Source organism: Salmo salar, chromosome 01 (assembly GCF_965601325.2).
Source record: "Salmo salar chromosome 01, fSalSal1, whole genome shotgun sequence".
Taxonomy (NCBI): Eukaryota; Metazoa; Chordata; class Actinopteri; order Salmoniformes; family Salmonidae; genus Salmo; species Salmo salar.
In genome coordinates this window covers 4,765,918-4,793,766 of record NC_138291.1, presented here as the reverse complement: position 1 = coordinate 4,793,766, position 27,849 = coordinate 4,765,918, and the positions used below count along the sequence as shown (strand labels likewise).

At 43.4% G+C, this 27,849-nt stretch overlaps 1 pseudogene across 1 annotated transcript; it reads right to left on the bottom strand.

The window, feature by feature from the left end:
- Positions 1-2,651: 2,651 nt before the first annotated feature.
- Positions 2,652-27,127, bottom strand: LOC106599665 (M1-specific T cell receptor beta chain-like; annotated as a pseudogene). Its single transcript, XR_014379760.1, has 9 exons — positions 26,610-27,127; positions 26,302-26,453; positions 26,038-26,189; positions 14,395-14,402; positions 8,963-9,009; positions 6,278-6,628; positions 6,048-6,077; positions 5,756-5,862; positions 2,652-3,945 (listed from the first exon to the last, which is right to left on the bottom strand). The product of XR_014379760.1 is annotated as a M1-specific T cell receptor beta chain-like (transcript).
- Between the last annotated feature and the right edge of the window lie 722 nt (positions 27,128-27,849).

Here is a 27,849-nt window from a genome sequence, read left to right as displayed (position 1 = left end):
CGCCCATCCAAACTGAGCAATGGGGGAGAAGGGCCTTGGTCAGGGAGGTGACCAAGAACCCAATGGTCACTCTGACAGAGTTCCTCTGTGGAGATGGGAGAACCTTCCAGAGGACAACCATCTCTGCAGCACTCCACCAATCAGGCCTTTATGGTAGAGTGGCCAGACGGAAGCCCCTCCTCCAGTAAAAGACACATGACAGACTGCTTAGAGAGAGCCCGCTTGGAGTTTGCCAAAAGGAACCTAAAGGACTCTCAGACCATGAGAAAATAGATTATCTGGTCTGATGAAACCAAGATTGAACTCTTTGGCCTGAATGCCAAGCGTCACGTCTGGAGGAAACCTGGCACTATCCCTACGGTGAAGCATGGTGGTGGCAGCATCATGCTGTGGGGATATTTTTCAGCGTCAGGGACTGGGAGACTAGTCAGGATTGAGGGAAAGATTAACGGAGCAAAGTACAGAGAGATCCTTAATGAAAACCTGCTCCAGAGCGCTCAGAACCTCAGACTGGGGTGAAGCTTCACCTTCTAACAGGACAACGACCCTAAACACACAGCCAAGACAACGCAGGAGTGGCTTTGGGACAAGTCTCTGAATGTCCTTGAGCAAGACTCTCCAGTGGGTGGTGCGGTCTGCACAATGCATCACCGGGGGCAAACTACCCGCCCTCCATTCCACCTACACCACCCGATGTCACAGGAAGACCAAAAAAGATCATCAAGGACAACAACCACCCGAGCCACTGCCTGTTCACCCCGCTATCATCCAGAAGGCGGGGTCAGTACAGGTGCATCAAAGCTGGGACAGAGAGACTGAAAAACAGCTTCTATCTCAAGGCCATCAGACTGTTAAACAGCCATCACTAACTCAGAGAGACTGCTGCCTACATACTGACCCAATCACTGGACACTTTAATAAATGGATCACTAGTCACTTTAAACAATGTCACTTTAAATAATGCCCCTTTAATAATGTTTACATATCTTACATTATACATATCACATGTACATGCTGTATTTTATACCATCTATTGCATCTTGCCTATGCCGCTCGGCCATCGCTCATCCATATATTTATATGTACATGTTCTCATTCACCCCTTTAGATTTGTGTGTATAAGGTAGTTGTTGTGGAATTGTTAGATGACTTGTTAGATATTGCTGCACTGTCGGAACTAGAAGCACAAGCATTTTGCTACACTCGCATTAACATCTGCTAACCATGTGTATGTGACAAATAACATTTTATTTTATTTGAGTGGCTCAGCCAGAGCCCGGACTTGAACCTGATCAAACATCTAGAGAGACCTGGAAATAGCTGTGCAGCGACGCTCCCCATCCAACCTGACAGAGCTTGAGAGGATCTGTAGAGAAGAATGGGAGAAACTCCCCAAATACAGGTGTGCCAAGCTTGTAGCCTCACTGCCAAAGGTCGTTCAACAAGGTACTGAGTAAAGGGCCTGAATACTTATGTAAATGTGATATTTCCGTTTTTTAAAATCTTTTATAAATTTGCTACCATTTCTAAAAACCTGTTTTTGATTTGTCATTATGGGGTATTATGTTTAGATTGATGAGAAAAAAAATATATTTAATCAATTTTAGAATAAGGCTGTAACGTAACAAAATGTGGAGAAATTGAAGGCGTCTGAATACTACTTATTTTTTATATTGAAATTCCACAAATTAACTTTTAACAAGGCACACCTGTTAATTTAAATGAATTCCAGGTTACTACCTCATGAAGCTGGTTGAGAGAATGCCAAGAGTGTACAAAGCTGTCATCAAGGCAAAGGGTGGCTACTTTGAAGAATCTCAAATATGTAACTATATTTTGATTTGTCTAGCACTTTTTTGGTTACTACATGATTCCATATGTGTTATTTCATAGTTTTGATGTCTTCACTATTTTTTTTGTACAACGTAGAAAATAGTAAAAAATAAATAAAGACCCTTGAATGAGTAGGTGTGTCCAAACTTTTGTCTGGTATTGTATATACTGTAACAAGTGTTCCTAATGTTTTGTATGCTCAGTGTTCGACTCGCATGATTTTAGACGTCAACTGAAAGTTTTGAACTGTTGTGAACGTAGTCTACACACAACTCCCTTATTTGTGGAAAAATAAGATTTGACTCAGATGAACCCACACATAACTGTTCCACCTGAGCTTAGGTAGGCCTGAGACCATGATGCACTGCAGCGCTGCAGAGTGTCACGGAAACTTCCTCTCTGTGTGGGCAGGAAGCAGGAAGCGGTGTGTTTCTCAGAAACGGACGTGATACAGACATAAACATCACAATATACTCCCTCGATGGAAAGAAACAAGTTACAGTCGAAATCAAAATTGTAGAGAGTTTCTTCTCCGAAGAGCACAGAATCTATCTACCATGTCTTGACCTTATTTCAGGTGAAGTTATTTCCTGTATCTGGGTAATCTCACAAACAGTGTATCATGTTCAGTAATCACCCACATGCTGGGGGGGGGGACTGTAAACAGGATTACATGCCAGTATATGTATTAAAGAGCTTGATAATGACTGTGTATTGATTTCTAAAATGAGCTCTTTGATGGAAGTCAGTCATAATGAATCATTCACGGTTTCAACATTACTAACTTCTCTTAGGTGGAAATAAGTTTCAGTCAAATATTCACATTTCCAACTTTTTTTTATTGAGTAACAGGTGAGTATATAGTAACAACTGATGATGAAAATCAAGCCAATGTATTTTAGAAAGCCATTTTTTTAAACTATAGCAGATGTCACAAAGTGCTAAAGGAAAGTGTTACCTGACAACTCAGACTGATAAAATGACACTTGAGGAGACTAATTATATATGTTGTTTATTTAACCTTAATTTAACGAGGCAAGTCAATTAAAAACAAATTCTTATTTACAATGCCGGCCTTTCGGGGCCAAACCCGGACGATGCTATATGCACATTATTGGATGCGTTATTCATAAAGGAAAACATTGAAATTGGAAGCAACATGTATTTATACTGTACACACTATGATGTAATTCCTGCAACAAAAATAATACAAAAATTAACATAAACGTTGGTTTTGTAAGTTAATGGAGAAAAAAAATTATAATAATAATTGTCACACTTCCTGAATTAACTCATAATCACTGAGTGGACAAAACATTAAGAACACCTGCTCTTTCCATGACATAAATTGGCCAGGTGAATTCAGGTGAAAGCTAGGATCCCACTTGTTAATAAATCCACTTCAATCAGTGTAGATGAAGGGGAGGAGACGGGTTAAAGAAGGATTTTTAAATCTTGAGACAATTGAGACATGGATTGTGTGTGTCTGCCATTTAGAGGGTGAATGGGCAAGACAAAATATTTAAGTGCCTTTGAACGGGGTATGGAAGTAGGTGCCAGGCACACTGGTTGTGTCAAGAACTGCAACGCTGCTGGGTTTTTCACGATCAACAGTTTCCCAGTGTGTATCAAGAATGGTCCACCACCCAAAGGACATCCAGCCAACTTGACACAACTGTGGGAAGCATTGGAGTCAACATGGACCAGCATCCCTGTGGAACGCTTTCGACACCTTGTAGAGTCCATGTCCCGACGAATTGAGACTATTCTGAGGGCAACTCAATATGAGGAAGGTGTTCTTAATGTTTTGTACACTCAGTGAATACATTAATAATGATTCTGTTTATTGGGGATGATAAAATACATCCTCACATTGTATAGTAAGTGACAGTTAATAGACAGCACACTGTACATTGTAATCACATGATAGACATGGGTATGTTCTCTGTCCCAAATGGCACCCTATTCCCTTTATAGTGCACTACTTTATAGTGCACTACTTTTCACCAGAGCCTTATGCCACACATGAAGCCCTCCAGTCCACCGAGCTCAGCTTCCACGGGTGGCCGGGTCTCGGTCAGGGATCAATTACATCTGTTTATCTGAGGAGCGCTGTAGGGGAAACACAGAGATACAGGATAAAGACAGTATGGTGTCTGTATGGGAAACACAGAGATACAGGATAAAGATAGTATGGTGTCTGTATGGGAAACACAGAGATACAGGATAAAGACAGTATGGTGTCTGTATGGGGAAACACAGAGATAAAGGATAAAGACAGTATGGTGTCTGTATGGGAAACACAGAGATACAGGATAAAGACAGTATGGTGTCTGTATGGGAAACACAGAGATACAGGATAAAGACAGTATGGTGTCTGTATTTGAAACACAGAGATACAGGATAAAGACAGTATGGTGTCTGTATGGGAAACACAGAGATACAGGATAAAGACAGTATGGTGTCTGTATGGGGAAACACAGAGATACAGGATAAAGACAGTATGGTGTCTGTATGGGGAAACACAGAGATACAGGTTAAAGACAGTATGGTGTCTGTATGGGAAACACAGAGATACAGGATAAAGACAGTATGGTGTCTGTATGGGAAACACAGAGATACAGGATAAAGACAGTATGGTGTCTGTATTTGAAACACAGAGATACAGGATAAAGACAGTATGGTGTCTGTATGGGAAACACAGAGATACAGGATAAAGACAGTATGGTGTCTGTATGGGGAAACACAGAGATACAGGATAAAGACAGTATGGTGTCTGTATGGGGAAACACAGAGATACAGGTTAAAGACAGTATGGTGTTTGTATGGGAAACACAGAGATACAGGATAAAGACAGTATGGTGTCTGTATGGGAAACACAGAGATACAGGATAAAGACAGTATGGTGTCTGTATGGGAAACACAGAGATACAGGATAAAGACAGTATGGTGTCTGTATGGGAAACACAGAGATACAGGATAAAGACAGTATGGTGTCTGTATGGGAAACACAGAGATACAGGATAAAGACAGTATGGTGTCTGTATGGGAAACACAGAGATACAGGATAAAGACAGTATGGTGTCTGTATGGGAAACACAGAGATACAGGATAAAGACAGTATGGTGTCTGTATGGGAAACACAGAGATACAGGATAAAGACAGTATGGTGTCTGTATGGGGAAACACAGAGATACAGGATAAAGACAGTATGGTGTCTGTATGGGAAACACAGAGATACAGGATAAAGACAGTATGGTGTCTGTATGGGGAAACACAGAGATACAGGATAAAGACAGTATGGTGTCTGTATGGGAAACACAGAGATACAGGATAAAGACAGTATGGTGTCTGTATGGGAAACACAGAGATACAGGATAAAGACAGTATGGTGTCTGTATGGGGAAACACAGAGATACAGGATAAAGACAGTATGGTGTCTGTATGGGAAACACAGAGATACAGGATAAAGACAGTATGGTGTCTGTATGGGAAACACAGAGATACAGGATAAAGACAGTATGGTGTCTGTATGGGAAACACAGAGATACAGGATAAAGACAGTATGGTGTCTGTATGGGGAACACAGAGATACAGGATAAAGACAGTATGGTGTCTGTATGGGAAACACAGAGATACAGGATAAAGACAGTATGGTGTCTGTATGGGGAACACAGAGATACAGGATAAAGACAGTATGGTACCATTTTTGAACCTTTATTAGCACAAAGCTAGCCTGGTCCCAGATCTGTTTGTGCTTTCTTGCCAACTCCTACATTATGTCATCGTCATGCTGACAATAAGAGTTGGCAAGACAGCACACAAACAGACCTGGGACCAGGCTAGCTGGCACAAGACATAGATCGAAGAAGAGAGAGACATGGCTGTGTGATGTCCCTCATCATAGTTGCAGTGAACTCACCTGAAGCCTCCAAATCAGAGCCATGACGACCAGGCTGTAGAAGGTACTCTTAGCGATGAAGATGCTGTAGGCCAGCTTGGCAGTCTTGGTGCTCATCACATAGTCCTCTACAAGGACAATAATACATTGAAATTACTGTTATTAAGACGGTGTCTGGTAATATTGTTCGGCAGATTAGGCATGACTAAATATGATAGTATTGTAAACAGTATTTTGTAAACTATAGGTTATATGTATTCCATGTATTTTGGCATGAACAAGAAGTAGTTCGGTATAGAATGGGCACATTTACCTGTCGTCATCTCTCCATCACCACCTTGACCTGGAAGAAACAAAGCAGTGTTTCACATGACGCAGGCCAGTGTCCATCCTAGTTCCACATAACGCTGTAGAGAAGCTTACTAGTTTACTTACTATTTTACTAGAGAATGACAAAAAAACAGAAGCGTACTATTGCAGTTCAATGAAACGTGTTTCTTCTCATAAACAAGGACAGCGTTTCAGTTCCTAATGTGACCATACCTTCTTCTCCGTTAATGTGATCTGCAACATAGATGTCATCGTTCCCATTGAAGAAGCGGACGGTGCAGGTGAATCTGTTAGAGGCCTTGTTCCATTTCTTGGCTGGGACTCTCAGTCTGCTGGTGATACTGTAACGTCTGTTTCCATCCCTCAAGGCCGTGTTGTCGGTCCCAACTCCATCGGTGATGTTGGCGCCTTCATTTAACTGCCAGAACACAGTGACGTGGTCGGGGTAGAAGTCGGTGGCCACACACACCAACGTCTTCTTCTTCTTCTTGTTTCTATCTTCACACTCCTTAGTGGAGGGTGGAAGGACTTTGACTTTGGGTGGAGTGACAGGGATGTCTGGCTCTGCAGGGAGGAAATAGAAGATTGTTTAACCTTTAACAGTCAATCAATGGCTCTGAACCTGAGTGCTTTAAAAGAGACACAGAAATTATCCTGTCTTTCTCCTTCTATAAACCGGTCCTGTCTTTCTCATTCTATAAACTGGTCCTGTCTTTCTCATTCTATAAACTGGTCCTGTCTTTCTCCTTCTACAAACTGGTCCTGTCTTTCTCCTTCTATAAACCGGTCCTGTCTTTCTCATTATATAATCTGGTCCTGTCTTTCTCATTCTATAAACTGGTCCTGTCTTTCTCCTTCTATAAACCGGTCCTGTCTTTCTCATTATATAATCTGGTCCTGTCTTTCTCATTCTTGACAGTAACATCAAGGCAACATGAACCACCAAATGCTGTGTCCAGACAAGCACATAATAACACAGCATTTCATTCAGAAGCTCAGAGTGAACCTCTTTGTAACCCAGCTGCCAAAGTCATTGTCAAGACCGTAGAACATGAAAGGTATAATATACGATTATCACAGTATTTTTTTATCAGTATTCTTACAGCGTCCTTACCCAGAACTGTTAGCTTAGTTCCCTCTCCAAAGTAGGCAGGATAAGCACCAGAGCACACCACATACTCACAGACAGAAAACCAGGCTGATGCTCGCTAGCAAGTACTGTATTTCCTGCAGTTTGTCTTTAACAAAGGGAGTAGTACTGTATTTGCTAATAGTTTGTCTTTAACAAAGGGAGTAGTACTGTATTTCCTGTAGTTTGTCTTTAACAAAAGAGGTAATACTGTATTTCTAAGGATGTTTACGTCGACAGAGCTAAACTCACTTTCTCCGTTAGCTCTATTCACAGAACTAAAACAAACCTGGGTATTTTCCTGAATATTTGCGTGTTCAACTAACGTATCAAATAAAATCAACTAGAATTCAACCCATTATTCCAAATGATTTCAATATTGTGTATAAATACTTTTAAGAGGTGAATCTCTTACCTTGACCAAACTCTGCCTTCTCCGGGTTCCACAGAGAGATACCATGGTTTACACGACAGGCTCTGTAGTATGACCCGGTTCTGACCCAGTTCTACTACTTTCCTTGGTCTGAACTATTAAACGGGTTCTTCCAACTGATCTAACACCATATAGATTCATGCAAACCAACGCCTGGGAGGATTTTCCACATTCTTCTATACGTATCTATTTCTCTCCCATCTCTGGGTTCACACACACGTTTAGAAATATATCCAAAAGTATCTGTCATTAACAGATACATCTATATAGGTTGTATCTAGAAGAGTCTATACACATTTAATCATCAGGTTTCTCACCCAGAACTGTGAGTTTGGTGCCGCTGCTGAAGTACGGCTGGTTGAGGTTCACACTGATACACGGCTACAGAAAGAGTCTAGTTATATACACCCTAATATGCTTCTCACAACTCTAGTAGAGTCTATTTATATACACCCTAATATGCTTCTCACAACTCTAGCAGAGTCTAGTTATATACACCCTAATATGCTACTCACAACTCTAACAGAGTCTAGTTATATACACCCTAATATGCTACTCACAACTCTAACAGAGTCTAGTTATATACACCCTAATATGCTTCTGTTTGCTGTTACAATATTTTGGTGCTATTCTATAAAACATTTCTACGTCACAAGATAAATGACAGATACTGTATCAGATTATATCATCCTAGTTTTTTGCCTTTACCTCAGACTGCGAGTCTAGTTCCCATTGCCAACTGATGCATTTACTATTAAAATAAACTTAGTTTAAAGTGTAAATGTTTTTATATTGCAGAATATTTTACATGTTTTCTCCATGCTAGTACGTAACATTTGGTCGTATATTTTCTTACCTAAAACGGTGAGTTTGGTGCCGGCTCCAAAGTATGCTTCCGAGTACGAGCACAGAGCGACAAGGCTGCATCCTAAGGTCTCTAGCTCTAAGACTCTGGACTTTCTCAACCTTTCTTACTCTGTTAGAAGTACATTCAAATACTCTTCACAGTAACTCAGCAACAGATATAATCTAAATTAAAACCAAATATATTATTGTGGATTGTTTTGGTGTTTTTGTCTCAACCTAGAACAGTTAAACCTGGTTCCTCCACTGAAGTAAGCCTGGCTGACTCCGCCAGCACTGTCCATTTACTCCCCTTTAACGTGACCATGTCAGGAGGACATTTAAAGACACTACCCAGTCATTCTGTTACAGTACATTTCTCTACAAATCATACAACCACATACGTTATAACCACATAGCTTAGATGGTTTATAACCACATGGCTTAGAAAGGTTAATTACCACATAGATGACTGCAAGGTGTCATTTCTTACCTAGGACAGTTAACCTGGTTCCTCCACCGAAGTAAGCCTGGCTGGCACTATTAGCACAGTACGGTGGAACGCTGCTCTAATATAGATTTAGTCTCTAGCTGTGCTTTTTTCTAGAACTTTCCATCCCGATCATGACCTTCGATAAATCTATTCTCCCAATACCAACCAACACTCTGTTCTGACCAGTTTAGAACACATGGATGAGACGAACATACTATAATCTACTAGGACATCAAATCTCTCTTCTCACAATTATGTTGTCTAAACTCAAACGACACATAAGGTAAACATAGTGTACGGATTACTTACCGAGAACTGTTAATTTGGTGCCTGAACCAAAATGTGCCTCATAGTTGGCACAGTGTACGGTCTTAACATCAAAAAGCATTGACTGGAGGAAACACTAGTATGAACTAATCTAATGTACTGAATCCACAACTAACTAACTCATCACATCACTATGCTACTAGACCACACATAGAGTCCCATTACTTCTACCATGGTGAACATTCTCTTACCCAGAACAGTCAGTTTGGTCCCTGCTCCAAAGAACGCAGGATCATAGTTGTCACAGAGCAGACATACTGAACAGTAATGTACCAGCCACTACTGCCTTGTTCTATGCATTTGGCATCAGAAATACTTTAGGAATGCTTGCTTTTAGTCTATCATTCACTTTTTTTTATAAAGAAAGAAAGTTCAAAAATCATCAATTTCACGATAAGAAAGTAGAAAGTATTTACCTAAAACAGTGAGTTTGGTTCCATTGCCAAAGAAGGATGGTTGGTTTGAAGTCACAGCGTTTTCACATCAACCTTTAAGTTCAGCTTGACCATGGACACTTTATGAGACTCTCATTGGCAATGAAACAGCTTCAGGGCTACATGTGTATATACACATTATGAATCTTTAAGAAGTTAACTTACCTAAAACAGTGAGCTTTGTTCCATTTCCAAAGTAGGGCACACTTCCAGTGTCACATCGCTACTCTCCTATTCCAATAATACCTCAGATCTCTCTGTCATTCACCCTCTAGGGGAAATGAACTGAGATACTCAGAGATACAGAAAACAGATAATACCTCAGATCTCTCTGTCATTCACCCTCTAGGGGAAATGAACAGAGATACAGAGAACAGATAGTACCTCAGATCTCTTTGTCATTCACCCTCTAGGGGAAATGAACAGAGATACAGAGAACAGATAGTACCTCAGATCTCTTTGTCATTCACCCTCTAGGGGAAATGAACAGAGATACCCAGAGATAGAGAGAACCCAACCAAATCATGAGAAAACAAAAAGATAATTACTTGACACATTGGAAACAATTAACAAAAAAACAGAGCAAACTAGAATGCTATTTGGCCCTAAACAGAGAGTACACAGTGGCAGAATACCTGACCACTGTGACTGACCAAAACTTAAGGAAAGCTTTGACTATGTACAGACTTAGTGACCATAGCCTTGCTGTTGAGAAAGGCTGCCGTAGGCAGACCTGGCTCTCAAGAGAAGATAGGCTATGTGCACACTGCCCACAAAATGAGGTGGAAACTGAGCTGCACTTCCTAACCTCCTGCCAAATGTATGACCATATTAGAGACACATATTTCCCTCAGATTACACAGATCCACAAATAATTTGAAAACAACCCCGATTTTGATAAACTCCCAAATCTACTGGGTGAAATACCACAGTTTTATTTTTATTACCTTTATTTAACCAGGTAGGTCAGTTGAGAACAAGTTCTCATTTACAACTGCGACCTGGCCAAGATAAAGCAAAGCAGTGTGACACAAACAACAACACAGAGTTACACATGGAATAAACAAACATACAGTCAATAACCCAATAGAGAAAAAAAAGTATATATACAGTGTGTGCAAATGAGGTGAGATAAGAGAGGTAAGGCAATAAATAGTCCATAGTGGCGAAATAATTACAATTTAGCAATTAAACACTGGAGTGATAGATGTGAAGAAATGAATGTGCAAGTAGAGATACTGGGGTGCAAAGGAGCAAAAACATTTATAACAGTATTTACAGATGGGCTATGTACAGGTGTATTTATCTGTGAGCTGCTCTGACAGCTGGTGCTTAAAGTTAGTGAGGGAGATATGGGTCTCCAGCTTCAGTGATTTTTGCAATTCGTTCAAGTCATTGGCAGCAGAGAACTGGAAGGAAAGGCGGCCAAAGGAGGAATTGGCTTTGGGGGTGACCAGTGAGATATACCTGCTGGAGCGCGTGCTGTGGGTGGGTGCTGCTATGGTGACCAGTGAGCTGAGATAAGGCGGAGCTTTACCTAGCAAAGACTTATAGACGACCTGGAGCCATTGGGTTTGGCGACGAATATGAAGTGAGGGCCAGCTAACGAGAAAATACAGGTCGCAGTAGTGGGTAGTATATGGGGCTTGGTGACAAATGGATGGCACTGTGATAGACTGCATCCAATTTGCTGAGTAGAGTGTTGGAGGCTATTTTCTAAATGACATCGCCGATGTCAAGGATCGGCAGGATAGTCAGTTTTACGAGGGTATGTTTGGCAGCATGAGTGAAGGAGGCTTTGTTGCGAAGTAGGAAGCTGATTCTAAATTTAATTTTGGATTGGAGATGCTTAATGTGAGTCTGGAAGGAAAGTTTACAGTCTAACCAGACACCTAGGTATTTGTAGTTGTCCACATATTCTAAGTCAGAACCGTCCAGAGTAGTGATGCCTGACGGGCGGGCGGGTACGGGCAGCGATCGGTTGAAGAGCATGCATTTAGTTTTACTTGCATTTAAGAGCAGTTGGAGGCCACGGAAGGAGAGTTGTACGGCATTGAAACTCGTCTGGAGGTTAGTTAACACAGTGTCCAACGAAGGGCCAGAAGTATACAGAATGGTGTCGTCTGCATAGAGGTGGATCAGAGAATCACCAGCAGCACGAGCGACATCATTGATGTATACAGAGAAAAGAGTCGGCCCAATTGAACCCTGTGGCACCCCCATAGAGACTGCCAAAGGTCCGGACAACAGGCCCTCCGATTTGACACACTGAACTCGGTCTGAGAAGTAGTTGGTGAACCAGACGAGGCAGTCATTTGAGAAACCAAAGCTGTTGAGTCTGTCGATAAGAATGTGATTATTGACAGAGTCGAAAGCCTTGGCCAGGTCGATGAATACAGCTGCACAGGCCGGGGTGTTAAGCATGTCCCAGTTTAGGTCACCTAACAGTACGAGCTCTGAAGATAGATGGAGGGCAATCAATTCACATATGATGTCCAGGGCACAACTGGGGGCAGAGGGTGGTCTATAGCAAGCGGCAACGGTGAGAGACTTGTTTCTGGAAAGGTGGATTTTTAAAAGTAGAAGCTCGAATTGTTTGGGTACAGACCTGGATAGTAAGACAGAACTCTGCAGGCTATCTCTGCAGTAGATTGCAACTCCGCCCCCTTTGGCAGTTCTATCTTGTCGGAAAATGTTATAGTTAGGGATGGACATTTCAGGGGTTTTGATGGCCTTCCTAGGTCAGGATTCAGACACAGCTTGTTCATTTATATTGTTTATTTCACTTTTGTATATTATCTACCTCACTTGCTTTGGCAATGTGAACATATGTTTCCCATGCCAATAAAGCCCCTTGAATTGATTTGAATTGAGAACAGATAATACCTCAGATCTCTCTGTCATTCACCCTCTCGGGAAAATGAACAGACAATCCATGGGGACTTTAAAACACCATCACCTAGTTGGTTTAGAATACGTTTTGTCGTCAAGCAGGAATCAAACAAACTCCAATATCTAATGAATCTAACTTGATAACTTAGTTGTGTTTTCCAAATCTTGATGTTACGAAGAAAATCCTGTTCAGTATTATTGATCTCTTCAGAAGCATCTCTCCAGGCTCCTTAACAGTCTCCTCAATGTGTGTGAATTGGCCCCAGCACTATCCTGTATGGAAGTGAATGGGAGGAGGTTTTTTGTATGGAAGTGAATGGGAGGAGGTTTTTTGTATGGAAGTGAATGGGAGGAGGTTTTTGTATGGAAGTGAACGAGAGGAGGTTTTTGTATGGAAGCGAATGGGAGGTTGTTTTTGTATGGAAGTGAATGGGAGGTTGTTTTGTTATGGAAGTGAATGGGAGGAGTTTTTTGTATGGAAGTGAATGGGAGGGGGCTCTTGTACGTAAGTGAATGGGAGGAGGTTTTTGTATGGAAGTGAATGGGAGGGGGCTCTTGTACGTAAGCGAATGGGAGGAGGTTTTTGTACGGCGTCTCTATGTGAATATATCACCGTGGCCCCCTGTCCCCACAGTGTTAAAGCATCACACAAAAACATGAATTCTCTCTCGTTCTCTCTTCTTTCTCTTCCCTCCTTCCCCCCCACCCTGTCTCTCTCTCTATCTCTCTACCCATCTCTCCTTCTCAGTATCTGTCTGTAGCAGCAGGTGTGTTGATATGGGGGTTCCTGGAGTTGGATCCTATTCAGAACTGACTCTTTCTATTTCTGTCAGCAGCGCTAAGAAAAGCAGAAGGGAGGAAGCAGAAGACAAGACAGGAGGAAAGGAGGGGACAGGTAATGTTATGTTTCCGTTTCGTCCTATAATGGAGTTGACGCCTCTCTAAGTCTCTAAAACGCCTCCCCTCTTCACCCAACAACTCCCACCCCCCCCTCCATGCAGCATCATGTGACAGTAACTGTCTGTCATAGAGCATGGCTGTCAACCTCAGGTCCTAAACTTGCAGAACCATCTAACGTGATTGTAACTTCCATTTGATCATATCTGCTGGTAGTAACAGTATCATTATATTGTTCAGAAAGATGCAATATCAATCAGGGATTAATATGTATTTAGAGGGAATCTTAAATATGTTTTCTTTTTGTTTTATATCTCAAATCATGGAATTTAATTGAATCCAGGATAGAATAGACTCATGGTTTGATTTCTGTGTAATCTGACATTTACCCTCCAGAGGTCAGTGTAAGATCATAACTGAGAAACATCTCCCTTTTTAATCAAAGAGTTTAATTTGATACAAGGGTAGGCCTATATACCAGGGACACCTGGATGACAGTCAGACAGTCAGAGAAACACCAATATACTGTTTGTTATATCTATCTCTGAAAGTGTAGGACCACTGACTTGGCCTGCAGGTAAGAGGACATCAACTCTAGTATGGTGGTTGGTACCTGTACTCTCCTATCTCATAGGATCAGTTATCTGATGCAAAAACAATAACTGAAGGACGGTTTAATGTAAAATATCATCAAATTAGAGATATCCAACCACACTAGCTGAACTACCCCCCCCCCCAGAGATATCAACCACACTAGCTGAACTACCCCCCCCCCCCCAGATATATAAACCACACTAGCTGAACTACCCCCCCCAGAGATATCATCCACACTAGCTGAACTACCCCCCCCCTCAGAGATATCAACCACACTAGCTGAACTACCCCCCCCCCTCAGAGATATCAACCACACTAGTTGAATTACCCCCCCCCCCAGAGATATCATCCACACTAGCTGAACTACCCCCCAGAGATATCAACCACACTAGCTGAACTACCCCCCCAGAGATATCAACCACACTAGCTGAACTACCCCCCCCAGAGATATCAACCACACTAGCTGAACTACCCCCCATAGATATCAACCACACTAACTGAACTACCCCCCCCCAGAGATATCAACCACACTAGCTGAACTACCCCCCCCAGAGATATCAACCACACTAGCTGAACTACCCCCACAGAGATATCAACCACACTAGCTGAACTACCCCACCCCCCAGAGATATCATCCACACTAGCTGAACTACCCCCCAGAGATATCATCCACACTAGCTGAACTACCCCCACAGAGATATCAACCACACTAGCTGAACTACCCCCCCAGAGATATCAACCACACTAGCTGAACTACCCCCCCCAGAGATATCAACCACACTAGCTGAACTACCCCCTCCAGAGATATCAACCACACTAGCTGAACTACCCCCCCCAGAGATATCAACCACACTAGCTGAACTACCCCCCCAGAGATATCATCCACACAAGCTGAACTACCCCCCCAGAGATATCAACCACACTAGCTAAACTACCCCTCCCCCCCAGAGATATCATCCACACTAGCTGAACTACCCCGCCCAGAGATATCAACCACACTAGCTGAACTACCCCCCCAGAGATAAACCACACTATCTGAACTACCCCCCCAGAGATATCAACCACACTAGTTGAACTACCCCCCCCCCAGAGTTATCAACCACACTAGCTGAACTACCCCCCCCAGAGATATCAACCACACTAGCTGAACTACCCCCCCAGAGATATCAACCACACTAGCTGAAGTACCCCCCCCAGAGATATCAACCACACTAGCTGAACTACCCCCCCCAGAGATATCAACCACACTAGCTGAACGACCCCCCCAGAGATATCAACCACACTAGCTGAACTACCCCCCCAGAGATATCAACCAGACTAGCTGAACTACCCCCCCAGAGATATCAACCACACTAGCTGAACTACCCCCCCAGAGATATCAACCACACTAGCTGAACTACCCCCCCAGAGATATCAACCACACCAGCTGAATTACCCCCCCAGAGATATCAACCACACTAGCTGAACTACCCCCCCAGAGATATCAACCACAGTAGCTGAACTACCCCCCCCAGAGATATCAACCACACTAGCTGAACTACCCCCCCAGAGATATCAACCACACTAGCTGAACTATCCCCCCAGAGATATCAACCACACTAGCTGAACTACCCCCCCCCCCAGAGATATCAACCACACTAGCTGAACTACCCCCCCCAGAGATATCAACCACACTAGCTGAACTACCCCCCCCCAGAGATATCAACCACACTAGCTGAACTACCCCCCCAGAGATATCAACCACACTAGCTGAACTACTCCCCCCCCAGAGATATCAACCACACTAGCTGAACTACCCCCCCCCAGAGATATCAACCACACTAGCTGAACTACCCCCCCCAGAGATATCAACCACACTAACTGAACTACCCCCCCCAGAGATATCAACCACACTAGCTGAACTACCACCTCAGAGATATCAACCACACTAGCTGAACTACCCCCCCCCCAGAGATATCAACCACACTAGCTGAACTACCCCGCCCCCAGAGATATCAACCACACTAGCTGAACACCCCCCCCAGCGATATCAACCACACTAGCTGAACTACCCCCCCCCAGAGATATCATCCACAGTAGCTGAACTACCCCCCCAGAGATATCAACCACACTAGCTGAACTACCCCCCCCCAGAGATATCAACCACACTAGCTGAACTACCCCCCCCCAGAGATATCAACCACACTAGCTGACCTACCCCCCCAGAGATATCAACCACACTAGCTGAACTACCCCCCCCAGAGATATCAACCACACTAGCTGAACGACCCCCCCAGAGATACCAACCAGACTAGCTGAACTACCCCCGAGAGATATCAACCACACTAGCTGAACTACCCCCCCCCAGAGATATCATCCACACTAGCTGAACTACCCCCCCCCCAGAGATATCAACCACACTAGCTGAACTACCCCCCCAGAGATATCAACCACACTAGCTGAACTACCCACCCCAGAGATATCAACCACACTAGCTGAACTACCCCCCCAGAGATATCAACCACACTAGCTGAACTACCCCCCCAGAGATACCAACCAGACTAGCTGAACTACCCCCGAGAGATATCAACCACACTAGCTGAACTACCCCCCCAGAGATATCAACCACACTAGCTGAACTACCCCCCAGAGATATCAACCACACTAGCTGAACTACCCCCCCAGAGATATCAACCACACTAGCTGAACTACCCCCCCCAGAGATATCAACCACACTAGCTGAACTACCCCCCCAGAGATATCAACCACACTAGCTGAACTACCCCCCAGAGATATCAACCACACTAGCTGAACTACCCCCCCAGAGATATCAACCACACTAGCTGAACTACCCCCCCAGAGATATCAACCACACTAGCTGAACTACCCCCCCAGAGATATCAACCACACTAGCTGAACTACCCCCCCAGAGATATCAACCACACTAGCTGAACTACCCCCCCAGAGATATCAACCACACTAGCTGAACTACCACCCCCCAGATATATCAACCACACTAGCTGAACTACCCCCCCCCCAGAGATATCAACCACACTAGCTGAACTACCCCCCCAGAGATATCAACCACACTAGCTGAACTACCCCCCCAGAGATATCAACCACACTAGCTGAACGACCCCCCCCAGAGATATCAACCACACTAGCTGAACTACCCCCCCCCAGAGATATCAACCACACTAGCTGAACTACCCCCCCCCAGAGATATCAACCACACTAGCTGAACTACCCCCCCAGAGATATCAACCACAATAGCTGAACTACCCCCCCCCCCAGAGATATCAACCACACTAGCTGAACTACCCCCCCAGAGATATCAACCACACTTTCTGAACCACCCCCCCCCAGAGATATCAACCACACTAGCTGAACCACCCCCCCCAGAGATATCAACCACACTAGCTGAACTACCCCCCCCAGAGATATCAACCACACTCGCTGAACTACCCCCCCCAGAGATATCAACCACACTAGCTGAACTACCCCCCCAGAGATATCAACCACACTAGCTGAACTACCCCCCCAGAGATATCAACCACACTAGCTGAACTACCCCCCCAGAGATATCAACCACACTAGCTGAACTACCCCCCCAGAGATATCAACCACACTAGCTGAATTACCCCCCCAGAGATATCAACCACACTAGCTGAACTACCCCCCCCCCCCAGAGATATCAACCACACTAGCTGAACTACCCCCCCAGAGATATCAACCACACTAGCTGAACTACCCCCCCCCAGAGATATCAACCACACTAGCTGAACTACCCCCCCAGAGATATCAACCACACTAGCTGAACTACCCCCCCAGAGATATCAACCACACTAGCTGAACTACCCCCCCCCCCAGAGATATCAACCACACTAGCTGAACTACCCCCCCAGAGATATCATCCACACTAGCTGAACTACCGCCCCAGAGATATCAACCACACTAGCTGAACTACCCCGCCCCAGAGATATCAACCACACTAGCTGAACTACCCCCCCCCAGAGATATCAACCACACTAGCTGAACTAGCCCCCCCAGAGATATCAACCACACTAGCTGAACTACCCCCCCCCCCCAGAGATATCAACCACACTAGCTGAACTACCCCCCCCAGAGATATCAACCACACTAGCTGAACTACCCCCCCCAGAGATATCAACCACACTAGCTGAACTACCCCCCCAAAGATATCAACCACACTAGCTGAACTACCCCCCCCCAGAGATATCAACCACACTAGCTGAACTACCCCCCCCCCAGAGATATCAACCACACTAGCTGAACTACCCCCCCCCCCCAGAGATATCAACCACACTAGCTGAACTACCCCCCCCCAGAGATATCAACCACACTAGCTGAACTACCCCCCCCCAGAGATATCAACCACACTAGCTGAACTACCCCCCCAAAGATATCAACCACACTAGCTGAACTACCCCCCCCCAGAGATATCAACCACACTAGCTGAACTACCCCCCCAGAGATATCAACCACACTAGCTGTGCCTCTGTTCTGAGGCATCGTGCTGTACAGGAAGCACAGTAATACACAGCCCTGTTCCCAACTTCCTGGTGGTTGATTCTTACTGGCACTGAGGAGGAGAGCCAGAGTCACACGCACTTCATACTGACAGGCAGACTGTTCACTCTCCTTCTTCCTTAGACCTCTCACCTGTTCATTGGACCAGGAAGTAATATTATAGACCAGGAAGTGATGTCATATCCTGCTGCTATAATATCAGTTTGAGTACAAAATATGCCTCTTCACATAGTATCTCTCTCTCTCTCATTTTTCAATTCAATTCAATTTGCTTTATTGGCATGACGTAACAATGTACATATTGCCAAAGCTTACTTTGGATATTTACAATATGAAAAGAATAAGAATCAAAATTGTCAGCGGGACAACAGTAACAACAATAACCAAGGGTCAAAATAACCATACATTCAACAATAACAATAAGCATACAGTAGAGGACATGTGCAGGTTGATTGGTCTGTCAGACACTGTCCCTCATCTTATGGCAGGCAGCAATGTAGTGCGCTGCCAACACACAGCTCTCTGCGTCCTCCCCCAACAGGACGGGTAGCCTGTCCTCATCAGAGAGGTCTTTGAAACCTTGAATAAGGGTTTCAAATTTGGGGAAATGACACTCTCTAATTGTTTTATATTTTTGACATTTTGTCAGGAAATGCAGCTCCGTCTCAGGTTCTGCTGTTGTGCAGTGGTTGCACAGCCTTTCCTCTACAGGGAGCCAGGTTTTCCTGTGTCTACCCTTCTCAATGGCAAGGCTGTGCTCACTGAGCCTGTACTTTGTCAAGGTTTTTCTAAGGTTTTGATCTGTAACCATGGTCAAATAGTTAGCCACGGTGTACTGTAGATTTAGGGCCAGATAGCACTGCATTTTGCTTTGTGCTTGTGCTTGTGTTTCCCAATAAGCAGTGTAGTTTTGCTTTGACAGTGTTGTAATTTGGTTTATTCTGATTGATTGGATGTTCTGGTCCTAAGGCTTCAGTGTGTTAGTAGAACAGGTTTGTGATCTCAGCCCCAGGACCAGATGGATGAGGGGAACCCTTTTCTTTGTTCAGCTCTTGGCATTGCGGAATTGGTAATGATATGAGAGGGGGTCACTGTATTTTAGATGTTTCCAAAACTTAATTGCTCTTTTTTGAGTTTTTATTATTAGTGGATATTGGCCTAATTCTGCCCTGCATGCATTGTTTGTAGTTTTCCTCTAGACATGTAGGAGAATCTTACATAACTCTGCATGCAGGGTTTCAATGGGGTGTTTGTCCCATTTGATGAAATCTTGTTTTGCAAGTGGACCTCAGACCTTGCTGCCATAAAGTGCAATTGGTTCAATGACACATTCAATTAGTTTTAGCCAAATATTAATAGGTATTTCGATTTGAATTCGTTTTTTAATGGCATAGAATGCCCTGCGTGCTTTCTCTCTCAGTTCATTCACTGCCTCATTAAGGTGTCCAGTTGAGCTTATTTTAAACATAAATAATTGTAGTGTGTGCAGTACTATATATATTTTGTACCATTTGAGAACTTTGGTCTAATTCCCTGAGATCTGGATCTTTTCTGGAAAATCATTATTTTAGTATTTTTGGAGTTTCTGCCAGGGCCTATGTCTGGCAGTACTGCTCTAGCAGGTCCAGGCTCTGCTGTAGGCCATGTGCTGTGGGTGACTGCAGGCGTAGGTCATCTGCGAGGAGTAGGCATTTAAACTCTGAATTATGGAGACTAACACCAGGGGCTGAGGATTTTTCTAGAATAGTGGCCAATTCGTTGATGTAAATATTGAAGAGTGCAGGGCTCAGATTGCAACCCTGGCGAAGGCCCCGTCCCTAGTTAAAGAATTCTGTTCTTTTCTTGCCAATTTTAATGCTGCACGTATTGCCAGTATACATTGATTGAATTATGTCATATGTTTTACCCCCTACACCACTTTCAATAACTTTGTAGAACAGTCCATTTTGATATTATTTTGGTGGACAGGTTTATCTATCAGGGTGTGTAGGGTGTAAATATGATCAGTTGTGCGATGTTTTGGTATAAATCCAATTTGGCTTTTACTCAAGACATTGTGCTTATTAAGGAAGTTTAGAACTCTTACATTTATAATACTACAGAAAATCTTCCCCAGGTTACTGTTCACACAAATGCCTCTGTAATTGTTAGGGTCAAATTTGTCTCCATTCTTAAAGATTGGAGTTATGAGTCCTTGATTCCAGATGTCAGGGAAATAACCTATACTCAGGATCAAATTAAACAGTTTTAATATAACCAATTAAAATTTTGCACTACTGAGTTTGAGCATCTCATTTAGGATGCCATCAGGTCCGCATGCTTTTTAAATTTGAGGGCCTGAAGTTTCTTATAGAGCTCCTCGGGAGTCCAATGGATTTTGATTGTCCTTTATAGCTTTTTCTAATCCATTCAGCTTCTCATGAATTTTGCGTTGTTCTGCATTTGTGTCAATTTGAACGGTGTTGTAGAGTGTTTTAAAATGGGTTGTCCATATGTCACCATTTTGTATTGCTAATTCCTTGTTTCGATTTGTTTTAGTTTTTTCCAATTTTGCCAGAAGTTGTTTGTGTTTATTGCCTCCTCAATTAGTGTCAGCTGCTTGCTGTTGTACTGTGCTTTTTTTGGTTCTGAGTGTACATTTATAGAGTTTTAAAGTCTCACAGTAATGAAGGCATAATTCTCCATTATTTGGGTCTCTGTGCTTTTGGTTGGATAGTGTTCTAAGTTTTTTCCTTAAAATCTCTCTCTCTCTCTCTCTCTCTCTCTCTCTCTCTCTCTCAGCTTCTATCTATACACCAAGACACTCAGCTCTATCATATCCTCACATGGTCTCTCCTATCATTGCTATGCAGGTGACACTCAACTACTTTTATCCTCCCCAACCCTGACACCCAGGTGGCGACATGCATCTCTGCGTGCCTGGTAGATATCTCAACTTGGAAGTCAGCCCACCACCTCAAGCTCAACCTCGACAAGACGGCCAGCCAGCTCAAAGACCTCTCCATCACGGTTGACAATGCCCCAGTGTCACTCTCCCAGAGTGCAAATAACCTTGGCGTGACCCTGGACAACACCCTGTTGTTCTCTGCAAAAATCAAAGCAGTGACTCACTCCTGCAGGTTCATGCTCTACAAATTGCATAGAGTACAACCCTATCTCACACAGGAAGCGGTGCAGGTCCTAATTCAGGCACCTGTCCTCTCCCGTCTGGACTACTGCAACTTGGCTGGGCTCCCGCTTGTGCCATCAAACCCCCGCAACTTATCCAGGACGCTGCAGCCCACCTGGTTTTCAACCTTATCATGTTTTCTCATGTCACTCCACTCGTCCGTACATTCCACTGGCTTCCAGTCGAAGCTCACATCCACTACAAGACCATGGTGCTTACCTACGGAGCAGCAAGAGGAACTGCCCCTCCCTACCTCCAGGCAATGCTCAAACCTTACATCCCAAACCGAGCACTCCGCTCTACCACCACAGGAGGGCTCCCGCTCAGTCCAGTCCAAACTCTTCTCTGTCCTGGCACCCCAATGGTGGAACCAGCTTCCCCCTGAAGCTAGGACAGCAGAGTCCCACCCCCATCAGATAATCCTTTGGAGAACTCTGTTTGGTTCCAAGTAGAACCCTCTGTGAAAAAGGTTCAACATGGAACCCTAAAGAGTTTTATCTGGAACCAAAACGGGTTTTACCGGGACAGCTGAAGAACCCTTTATTTTTTTGTCCATTAAAATAATGTCAAATTGATCAGAAATACAGTGTAGACATTGTTAATGTTGTAAATGACTATTGTAGTTTGAAATGGCTGAATTATAATGGAATATCTACTTAGGCGTACAGAGGCCTATTATCAGCAACCATCACTCCTGTGTTCCGATGGCACGTTGTGTTAGCTAATCCAAGTTTATCATTTTAATGGCTAATTGATCATTAGAAAACCCTTTTGCAATTATGTTAGCACAGCTGAAAACTGTTGTTCTGATTAAAGAAGCAATAAAACTGGCCTTCTTTAGACTAGTTTAGACTAGAGCATCAGCATTTGTGGGTTTGATTACAGGCTCAAAATGGCCAGAAACAAATAACTTTCATCTGAAAATCATCAGTCTATTCTTGTTCTGAGAAATGAAGGCTATTCCATGCAAGAAATTGCCAAGAAACTGAAGATCTCGTACAACGCTGTGTACTACTCTCTTCACAGAACAGTCAAATTGGCTCTAACTAGAATAGGAAGAGGAGTAGGAGGCCCCGGTGCACAACTGAGCAAGAGGACAAGTACATCAGATTGTCTAGTTTGAGAAACAGATGCCTCACAAGTCCTCAACTGGCAGCTTCATTAAATAGTACCGCCAAAACACCAGTCTCAACATCAACAGTGACGAGGCGACTCCGGGATGCTGGCCTTCTAGGCAGAGTTGCAAAGAAAAAGCCATATCTCAGACTGGCAAATACAAATAAAAGATTAAGATGGGCAAAACAACATTGACACTGGAGAGAGGAACTCAAAATGTCAGCCTTTTGAGTCCTGCCATAGTTATATTACAAGTGCCCTTCCAAGAAGGCCTCAAGGTCATTGGCCACAGATAAAATGATGTCAAATCACGTTATATCTACCGTAGCTTAGATTTAGACTGATCATGTCAACATCTTACTTTCAAAGTATTAGCTAGCAGTCATCATCATGAATCAAGTCGACAATCTACTGGCAAATCCTTTTTAGTCCTTGTCATATAAAGAGAAATAATGAAGAGAAATCATGGAAAAACGTATCAGTGCTCATCGGCCGTTGGACATAAAGATTACACAACAATGAGTCATTTGGAAGGAATCAGTGGCTCACTGCACTGCAAAGCGGGGTCGCCGTGGAGATGGTCAGAAACTTCAAGTTCCTCGGCAAGACGACAGTAGAGTGTCTAGCCACTAGCCTGTTATTCACTGTGGCTGTGTTTTTTCCCCCCCAGAGTTCCCACCATAAATCCAGAGAATGTCAGACTTTGATGATAGAGTTTGATTACAAAATTTGCCCACAAAGGACCGCCGCGCCAGCTTCCTGTTTAAGGGAGCACATCGCAAGGTCAGTCCAAAAATGTCTTGTATGCTGCTGCATAAATGATGTAATATACCAGGGAGATATGAATACTGTAGCTAAGAAAGTAATACTAAGTGTATGTTGTGTAGTAAGCTGTTAGTAGCCCATGTGCCTCACCCTAATAATTTGGTCTATTTTCACCTCTTAATTTCGTCTACTGTTCTGACTTGGTGGTGCACATGTAGCCTATAACCCGTTTTAGAGAAATGTAATCATCAAATATTGTAAGAGCTTCATTGTCTGTTTATATGCCCCCTTTAATTATCCTACAGTTCTGACTTGGTATAGAGGGAGTACACTGTAAGAACGGCCCATGTTCTGAATTCTGTGGCTGTACATTTCAAAAGTGCTGAACAAATAGTTATATTGACTACGTCCGTCGTCGCTCATTGATGTCTTAATCGAAATTACGGATTGCCTCTTATCTGCTTGTCGTCCCCTTATGCCATAGTTTGTACATCTCAATTGTAAGTAGAAACCACATTTGTCTAAGCAAGTCAACCATATCAGCTATGTGTTTTTTAAAGGCATTAAATGAGGCTGAATTAACTGTTTCGCTGCCAGACACGGCTTCGCTGATAACCAGGTGTAGCAGTGGTAAGGTGTTGGGACTGCTGTTGGGACAGCTTTAATGTATTGTTTAGTGTTGTGTTGTGTAGAGGCTTTGCTGGCATGCATCCCACTTTTTTTTGTTTGTTGCCCCGCCTAGATTTACGTACTAAAATCGCCACCGCTGGTGCCTACTGCTATTTGACATATCGTGGCCTGAGATTTGCTGAAACAAAAAACACTACTACTTTGAATGCCATGTCTGCTTCCTGCTTAGCCAATGTTTGCAATGGCGATGAAAAACAACATTTCATCGCTATTTAGACCGCCTCTCTGGGTCGCTAGCAGAGTGAGCATTATTTACGAAGAGAATCCATCAGCAGAAGCTTCGGGGACCTATGATGACCTATGACCTATGAGAAGAAGAGAATCCATCAGAAGAAGCTTCGGGGACCTATGATGACCTATGACCTATGAGAAGAAGAAAAGAAAGGTCTGAGAGAAGTTGGATCAGCAGCTTTATTATAACATTATTATAACGTTATTATAACGCTTTTATAACGTTATTTCATCTTAACGATCTGCACTGCTTGAAAGAGAAAATATAAATAAATAGAGGAGTACCCAGTGTCACGTCCAGTAAAAGGGGTTGTTTGTTATTATAGTTTGGTCAGGGCGTGGCAGGGGGTGTTTGTTTAGAGTGTTTCATTTTTTTTTGGTTTATGTTCTATGTTAGTATATTTCTATGTTAGTTCTATTTGTTCTATTTCTATGTATAGTTTTTGGGTTGACCTTCAATTGGAGGCAGCTGTTCCTCGTTGCCTCTAGTTGAAGGTCCTATTTATTAGGGGTGTTTTTGCCATGGGATTTGTGGGTAGTTATTTCCTGGTTTAGTGTTTGTTGCACCTGACGGGACTGTTTGGAGTTGTTTGTTTTGTATATGTGTTTATTTGTTTTTCCTTCTTCAAATAAAAAATGAAGATGAGTATACATTTTCCTGCTGTGTTTTGGTCCACTCCTTACAACAATCGTGACACACAGTGAGCAAACAGTGTGGAAAATATGTTATTTAATAGAAACTCTGGAGAGAGAGAGAGAGGGGAGAGATACAAAATAAAAGTTAAAGTTAATCAGAAAAAATGAACTAACTGTAGTAAGATCATTTCTTACTTCTAACAAGAAAACAAATTGGGTCTGTGCTGGATTCTGTATATTGTGACCTACTGTACACACTTTGGCTTTCATTACTACTGCTCCCACTGACCCTGATCAACTGTTTTCCTTTACCTGACACCACAATACATGTCACGCCCTGACCTTAGAGATCCTTTTATGTCTCTATTTTGGTTGGTCAGGGCGTGAGTTGGGGTGGGCATTCTATGTCCTTTTTTCTATGTTTGGTATTTCTTTGTTTCGGCCGGGTATGGCTCTCAATCAGGGACAGCTGTATATCGTTGTTGCTGATTGGGAGCCATAATTAGGCAGCCTGTTTTCCTTTGGGTTTTGTGGGTGGTTGTTTTCTGTTTAGTCATTTGTTACCTGACAGAACTGTTTGGCTGTTGTCTTTTGTTTATTTGTAAAGTGTTCTCTTTTTTCCATTAAATTACAAAGATGAGCACTAACCACACTGCGCCTTGGTCTACTCCATTCAACAGCCGTTACAATACATGATACAAGACCAGAGTAGAAAGCTGGTGCCTGCGTTTCGATTTCCTGTGAGTGAGTGTGTGTCAGGTTTTGAGCGAGAGACAGACATCTATCCACATCACTGTGTGACTGGCTGCGCAGAAATACACAGCAGAGTCTGCTGATGTTAGGTTGGAGATGACCAGAGATCCCTTCAGGGTGTCCTCTCTCTTCAGCTGAAACCTCTCCTTGAACAGACCCTCGTAGTTAGGCTCTGTGGCGCTGTAACCGTACCCTATCAAATCAAAGTTTATCATCAGGATACATGTGGTAGGATGAAATGCACCTCTCCTCAACAACAATAGGGTTTAGAAGTCGGTGGCAGCAGTCACATGATGGATCGTCACCTATCAGAGTCATAGCAGGACTGGCCTGTTTCTGTTGGTACCACAGCATCACCACCAGGTTTTGTCATTGTGGCTACAGTGGACCTCCACGCGGTCTCTTTCCTTCACTGTCAGGGAAGGAGACTGATGAAACTCTGCACACTTTACATGAGCTGTGAAAGAGACAGTTCAGACAGAGGATGACGATGATGAGTTCAGAGTTCACCAAAGCTTGGGAAGAGAGAGTGCTATTTCGATACAGTCCCATGTAACTTTAATACAATACTTAGCTATAATATTTAGTCATATTCAGATTGAGGAAATCTCACGTGGAAATAAGATGAAGAACAAGCCGAGTCCAAGTGTTGTTGGAGACATCCTTCTACATACACAGTGCCAGCTACCTCCCAAAGCTGTCTTGTGTAAAGAGAGTAAGTGAGAGAAGAGAGAGAGAGAGGAGAGAGCGAGAGAGCGCGAGAGAGTGACTGAAAGAGAAAGTTTTATTCATCATCACATCCTCTTGATTACTGTTCTAATATCTGGGCTGTGCCTCCCTCTATCGGAGAGACACCCTGCCAGGTAACATCAGTCAGGTGTAGAGAGATATAAACCCTGCCAGGTAACATCAGTCAGGTGTAGAGAGATATAAACCCTGCCAGGTAACATCAGTCAGGTGTAGAGAGATATAAACCCTGCCAGGTAACATCAGTCAGGTGTAGAGAGATATAAACCCTGCCAGGTAACATCACTCAGGTGTAGAGATATAAACCCTGCCAGGTAACATCAGTCAGGTGTAGAGAGATATAAACCCTGCCAGGTAACATCAGTCAGGTGTAGAGATATAAACCCTGCCAGGTAACATCAGTCAGGTGTAGAGAGATATAAACCCTGCCAGGTAACATCAGTGAGGTGTAGAGAGATATAAACCCTGCCAGGTAACATCAGTCAGGTGTTGAGAGATATAAACCCTGCCAGGTAACATCAGTCAGGTGTAGAGAGATATAAACCCTGCCAGGTAACATCAGTCAGGTGTAGAGAGATATAAACCCTGCCAGGTAACATCAGTCAGGTGTAGAGAGATATAAACCCTGCCAGGTAACATCAGTCAGGTGTAGAGAGATATAAACCCTGCCAGGTAACATCAGTCAGGTGTAGAGAGATATAAACCCTGCCAGGTATCATCAGTCAGGTGTAGAGAGATATAAACCCTGCCAGGTAACATCAGTCAGGTGTAGAGAGATATAAACCCTGCCAGGTAACATCAGTCAGGTGTAGAGAGATATAAACCCTGCCAGGTAACATCAGTCAGGTGTAGAGAGATATAAACCCTGCCAGGTAACATCAGTCAGGTGTAGAGAGATATAAACCCTGCCAGGTAACATCAGCCAGCTGCCAGACAGAGCCTCCTTGGCAGCCTCCCAAAATGTGATATTGTGACAGAGTTGAGCATGCCTGCTTCACTGTGTGGACTAGCAGCACACAGATACACTGCCTGGTCCTTTCTCTGCACCATCTGTACTGTCAGAGACCACTGCCTTACTGAGCTCATTCCCTCTGAGTTTTCTGTTC